General features: G+C 48.0%; 1 long non-coding RNA gene across 1 annotated transcript; it reads right to left on the bottom strand.

The window, feature by feature from the left end:
- Positions 1-2650: 2650 nt before the first annotated feature.
- LOC121842131 lies at positions 2651-6385 on the bottom strand. The gene is made up of 3 exons (XR_006080957.1): positions 6331-6385; positions 5181-5236; positions 2651-2772 (listed from the first exon to the last, which is right to left on the bottom strand). It is a non-coding gene; the product is annotated as an uncharacterized LOC121842131 (long non-coding RNA).
- Between the last annotated feature and the right edge of the window lie 402 nt (positions 6386-6787).

Here is a 6787-nt window from a genome sequence, read left to right as displayed (position 1 = left end):
AGAGAGAGGTAGAGCGACAGAGAGAGAAGGCAATGGAATGGTTAGAATACCACTTGTATGAAACAATCAGGTAATCAAAGGTAAAAGCACACTGCCATCATGAAGAAAGATCTTCACCTTAAACCTTCAAATGAAATGTCTCCTTTACTATGTGACCAGCTCTCAGCAGGTCTCAGATATCTCTACACTGGGCTAATACAATAGGACTACAGTAGTGAACAGACTGAAAAGGAAACAAAGTGTTGTCGACAGGAGAGGTAAAGACACCAGCTCATCAACCAGATACAAAGTCTCCTCTTCTCAGACCTGGAGTCATAATATTTTACTGCTGAGGGTGTAGAGAGACAGACAGACGGACGGACGGACGGACGGACGGACAGACAGACAGACAGACAGACAGAACAGACGACAGACAGACAGAACAAAGAACAGACAGACAACGAACGGACAAACGGACAGACGGACAGACGGACAGACAGACAGGCAGACAGGACAGACAAGACAGACAGACAGACAGAGACAGACAGACAGAGACAGACAGACAGACAGACAGACAGACAGACAGACGGACAGACGGACAGGCGGACAGAAGACGGACGACGGACGGACGGACGGACAGACAAACAGGACAAGCAGACAACGGACGGAGACAGACAGACAGGCAGGACAGGCGGACAGGCAGGACGGACGGACGGACGGACGGACGGGACGGACGGACGGACGGACGGACGACAGACGGGGCGGACGGACGACAACAGACAGACACGACAGACAGACAGACAGACAGACACAGACAGACAGACAGACAGACAGACAGACAGACAGACAGACAGACAGACAGACAGACAGACAGACAGACAGACAGACGGACAGACAGACAGACAGACAGACAGACCTTTCTCTTTTCTAGAAGACATTCAAATCAGCGTTGAAAAAGGTTTAAGTTTGTTCCACCTGAGAGAGTCTGACCACCAATCAGAGACCACTATGATGACACACCAAATGATGACCACCAATCAGAGACCACTGTGATGACACACCAAATGATGACCACCAATCAGAGACCACTATTATGACACACCAAATGATGACCACCAATCAGAGACAACTGTGATGACACACCAAATGATGACCACCAATCAGAGACCACTATGATGACACACCAAATGATGACCACCAATCAGAGACCACTGTGATGACACACCAAATGATGACCACCAATCAGAGACAACTGTGATGACACACCAAATGATGACCACCAATCAGAGACCACTGTGATGACACACCAAATGATGACCACCAATCAGAGACCACTATGATGACACACCAAATGATGACCACCAATCAGAGACCACTATGATGACACACCAAATGATGACCACCAATCAGAGACCACTGTGATGACACACCAACTGATGACCACCAATCAGAGACCACTATGATGACACACCAAATGCATTTCATGGATCCTTTTTGTCTTCTTCTAATTCCTCTTAAAGGGACAGTAATCCAAAAGTAATCAGATTACATGACCGAGTTTGTGTAGAAATGTCATTATTGATTACAATTTTGGACAGGTAACTAGTAACTGTAACACACACTATATTACAAACAAACACGATGAAACACTGCCACCTAGTGTTCATTAAACAGTTTAGTGGTATGAACGGATGCACACTTCCACCTTTCCACCATTCTCTTGTCTGGTCGGGACTTTAATCTATGGATTAATCTAAGATCCTAAATGAATGTGTAATCTCTGGATAAAGATAGAGTTTGTGTACGATAGTATATACAGTGTATATTCATTTTGATTCACACACATCTCAATACAATGTCATTCCATGCTGTGGAGAGTGCTTTTAAATTTTTTTTTTACAACTGACTAGGAATCCCCTTCCCCTTTCATTAGACACTCATTATTTTTGTTATATCCCATTTCCACCAGATGGGGGCGCTGGAACACCTCAAACCGCTGTTCCCCATTTAGATGAAATTGAGATGACCTTTGCTAAACACCCCTCAACAGAAACATCCCTCCCTCCCTCCCTCCCTCCCTCCCTCCCTCCCTCCCTCCCTCCCTCCCTCCCTCCCTCCCTCCCTCCCTCCCTCCCTCCCTCCCCTCCCTCCCTCCCTCCCTCCCCTCCCTCCCTCCCTCCCTCCCTCCCTCCCTCCTCCCTCCCTCCCTCCCTCCCTCCCTCCTCCCTCCCTCCCTCCCTCCCTCCCTCCCTCCCTCCCTCCCTCCCTCCCTCCCTCCCTCCCTCCCCTCCCTCCCTCATCTTCAGACTAGTGGCTGCCTGTCAGAAGAGACAGGAGTCATGGGTATGGATGAGATGACAAGATACATGGAGGTAGAGAGATAAAGAGCTGATACGCAGAGACAGAAAATAATCTCAGAAAAAAAATAATCAGGAAGTGATTTACTCTAAGAGAGATTTCAGAGGACTGAGACTGTGTGACTCAAGCTGTGGGATTTATATAAAGAAGCTATAGCTGTAGCTTCTGGAATTTGTATGATTGTTTTGCTTATATAAAATATATTTTCATGCTTTTGTCATTTATATAAATTATGTTGTTAACTTTTTTAATGACAGAAAAAGTGTGTGTGTGTGTGTGTGTGTGTGTGTGCATGGCCGTGTGTGTGTTCTTACTTCTGACAGCGTCCACACTTAATGAGGCTGTTGGTCTCCTTGATGGAGGGCTCGTAGACAAAGCTGGGGTACTCTGTGTCACACGGCTGCAGGATGTCTCCCTTCTTCTTCTGGGCCGACGCTGGGGACAGAGACAACCAATCACCATCACTCACACTAATGTACACACCTCCAGTCCTAATCCCTTATGGGATAGGACGATGTAGGGCGGACATCATTATGTTAAAAAAAATAAAAGTAACCTTTATTTAACTAGACAAGTCAGTTAGGAACAAATGATCATTTATAACGACGGCCCACCCCGGGCCAAACCTGGACGACGCTGGGCCAATTGTGCACCAACCCTATGAGAATCACGGCCGGATGTGATACAGCCTGGATTCGAACCAGGGACTACAGTGACACTTCTTGTACTGAGATACAGTGTCTTAGACCACTGAGCCACTCGGGAGCCCAACATGAGTCCAAGCAACCCTTAACCCCTTCTCCGAACTCCATCCAGCCCACACACCTTGACAAACACTCCATCCAGCCCATACACCTTGACAAACACTCCATCCAGCCCATACACCTTGTTGGTTCGTTCACAATGACAAACACTGAAGGACTAGGAGCTAAGGGAAAGGACTAGGAGCTAAGGGGAAGGACTAGGAGCTAAGGGAAAGGACTAGGAGCTAAGGGAAAGGACTAGGAGCTAAGGGAAAGGACTAGGAGCTAAGGGAAAGGACTAGGAGCTAAGGGAAGGGACTAGGAGCTAAGAGAAAGGACTAGGAGCTAAGGGAAAGGACTAGGAGCTAAGGGAAGGGACTAGGAGCTAAGGGAAAGGACTAGGAGCTAAGGGAAAGGACTAGGAGCTAAGGGAAAGGACTAGGAGCTAAGGGAAAGGACTAGGAGCTAAGGGAAAGGACTAGGAGCTAAGGGAAAGGACTAGGAGCTAAGGGAAAGGACTAGGAGCTAAGGAAAGGACTAGGAGCTAAGGGAAAGGACTAGGAGCTAAGGGAAAGGACTAGGAGCTAAGGAAAGGACTAGGAGCTAAGGGAAAGGACTAGGAGCTAAGGGAAAGGACTAGGAGCTAAGGGAAGGGACTAGGAGCTAAGAGAAAGGACTAGGAGCTAAGGGAAAGGACTAGGAGCTAAGGGAAGGGACTAGGAGCTAAGGGAAAGGACTAGGAGCTAAGGGAAAGGACTAGGAGCTAAGGGAAAGGACTAGGAGCTAAGGGAAAGGACTAGGAGCTAAGGGAAGGGACTAGGAGCTAAGAGAAAGGACTAGGAGCTAAGGGAAAGGACTAGGAGCTAAGGGAAGGGACTAGGAGCTAAGAGAAAGGACTAGAGCTAAGGGAAAGGACTAGGAGCTAAGGGAAGGACTAGGGGAAGCTAGGAGCTAGGGAAAGGACTAGGAGCTAAGGGAAAGGACTAGGAGCTAAGGGAAAGGACTAGGAGCTAAGGGAAAGGACTAGGAGCTAAGGGAAAGGACTAGGAGCTAAGGGAAAGGACTAGGAGCTAAGAAGTCTAGGAGCTAAGAAAAGGACTAGAGCTAAGGGAAAGGACTAGGAGCTAAGGGAAAGGACTAGGAGCTAAGGGACGAGCTAGGAAAGGACTAGGAGGGAAAGGACTAGGAGCTAAGGAAAGGACTAGGAGCTAAGCTGAAAGGACTAGGAGCTAAGGGAAAGGACTAGGAGCTAAGGGAAAGGACTAGGAGCTAAGGGAAAGGACTAGGAGCTAAGGGAAAGGACTAGGAGCTAAGGGAAAGGACTAGGAGCTAAGGGAAGGGACTAAGGGAAAGGACTAGGAGCTAAGGGACTAGAGCTAAGAGAAAGGACTAGGAGCTAAGGGAAAGGACTAGGAGCTAAGGGAAAGGACTAGGAGCTAAGGGAAAGGGTTTATAGACAGATTTCCAGATTGTTCTAACTGGAACAGGGTGATGATAGAGTCTGTGTATATTACAGCTGTCATAACAGCATATCAACTCATGGAGATCGACATCTTAATGACTGTGGACAAGGATACACTTTCAAGATGTCAGACTCTTGAATTATTTACTAGCTGTCATTACTGTGAATTTATCTGACACTGATCAACTTTAAATAGATTATATAGATGAGATAGATACAGTACATCCTCTGATCGTCTGAACTCCACACAAAACACGCAAAAACACCCAAGACCCACCCACCCACACACACACACACACACACACACACACACACACACACACACACACACACACACACACACACACACACACACACACACACACACACACACACACACACACACACACACACACACACAGGTTTAATCTGTACCTTGAAGCCAGGCTTGGCTGGGTGGGAGGAATGAGGTGGTGAGAATGATTGACAGGTGATGATGAGGATGATGATGATGGTGAACGAGACATGGGTGGGTGTGGTCAAGACAGGAGACAACATGAGAGACACAGATTGGGACATTGAAGCCAAACAGTGCAACACAACACACGGAAGCTGAATGAGATGAATAGGACTGAATGCTCTTTACTGGACTGTGTTACCTTCAGCAAAGCGGTCAGAGTGCCAGAGACCACAGATGTTGAACTCCAGTAAAAACCTACAGAGACGAAAGGAGAAAGAAAGAAGATGAGTTAAAGAGAACGCGAGAGAGAGGGAGAGAAGGAGTGGAGAGAGGGAGAAGGAGTGATGGAACGAGGGATAGAGGGAGTGATGGAGAGAATGAGAGAGGGAGAGAAGGAGTGAAGGAGAGAGAGAGAGAGAAGGATGGATGAGATAGAGGGAGAGAGGGAGAGAAGGAGTGATGGGAGAGAGGGAGGGAAGGAGTGATGGGGAGAGGAAGGGAAGGAGTGATGGAGAGAGGAAGAGAAGGAGTGATGGAGAGAGGAAGAGAAGGAGTGATGGAGAGAGGAAGAGAAGGAGTGATGGAGAGAGGAAGAGAAGGAGTGAAGGAGAGAGGAAGAGAAGGAGTGATGGAGAGAGGGAGGGAGGAAGAGAAGGAGTGAAGGAGAGAAGGAGCGAAGGACAGAAGGAGAGAAGAGAGAGGGAGAGAAGGAGTGATGGAGAGAGGGAGGGAAGGAGTGATGGAGAGAGGGAGAGAGGAAGAGAAGGAGTGATGAAGAGAGGAAGAGAAGGAGTGATGGAGAGAGGGAGAGAAGGAGTGATGGAGAGAGGGAGGGAAGGAGTGATGGAGAGAGGGAGAGAAGGAGTGATGAAGAGAGGAAGAGAAGGAGTGATGGAGAGAGGGAGGGAAGGAGTGATGGAGAGAAGGAAGGAGTGATGGAGAAGGAAGAAAGGAGAAGAAGGAGAAAGGAGTGAAAGAGAAGGAGGGAGGAAGAGGAGAGAAATTGAATGGCTCTTGAGAGAAGGAGAGAGAGGAGAGAAGGAGAGAAGAGAGAGGAATGGAGGGGAGTGAGGAGAGAGAAGGGAACCAGAAGGAGAGAAGGAGAGAAGAGAGAGGAAGAGAAGGAGTGAAGGAGAGAAGGAGAGAAGAGAGAGGAAGAGAAGGAGTGATGGAGTGAAGGAGAGAAGGAGTGAAGGAGAGAAGGAGCGAAGGACAGAAGGAGAGAAGGACAGAAGGAGAGAAGAGAGAGAGAGCCATACATACAGAACAAGTGAGAGTAAATTGTAATGGCTCTTGAGAATTAACTAGCTACCAGCAGCCAAGACCTCTGATCTCTCTCACACACTTACAGTAGGAAGTTGGTGAGGAACCACTTTAGAGCAGCCGCCAGACCATAGAAGGGCTGTAGAGAGGAGAGAGAGAGAGAGAGAGAGAGAGAGAGGAGAGAGAGAGAGAGAGAGAGAGAGAGAGAGAGAGGAGAGAGAGAGAGAGAGAGAGAGAGAGAGAGAGAGAGAGAGAGAGAGAGAGACAGAGAGAGAGAGAGAGGGAGAGAGAGGGAGAGAGAGAGAAACATTTGTCACAAAGTGCTTCACAGTGACCCAGTCTAGACTTCCAATGAGCATGCAGCCACACAGTATGCGAAAAGAAAGATACACAACACAGAATGACTCTCAGAGAAACAAGAGAGAGGAAGTGGATTCAGTGCTGAGAGATGAGACGTCTGCTGAATAACCTCTTTTCTAATCACTGACACTCGGCATCAATTCACACCCACAGCATCTCCTACCAGAGCAGTAATCAGTGGTG

This window comes from Oncorhynchus tshawytscha, unplaced genomic scaffold (genome assembly GCF_018296145.1).
Source record: "Oncorhynchus tshawytscha isolate Ot180627B unplaced genomic scaffold, Otsh_v2.0 Un_contig_12681_pilon_pilon, whole genome shotgun sequence".
NCBI classification, from domain to species: domain Eukaryota; kingdom Metazoa; phylum Chordata; class Actinopteri; order Salmoniformes; family Salmonidae; genus Oncorhynchus; species Oncorhynchus tshawytscha.
The sequence above is the reverse complement of the archived record's forward strand: the minus strand, read 5'-3'. Positions and strand labels throughout refer to the sequence as shown.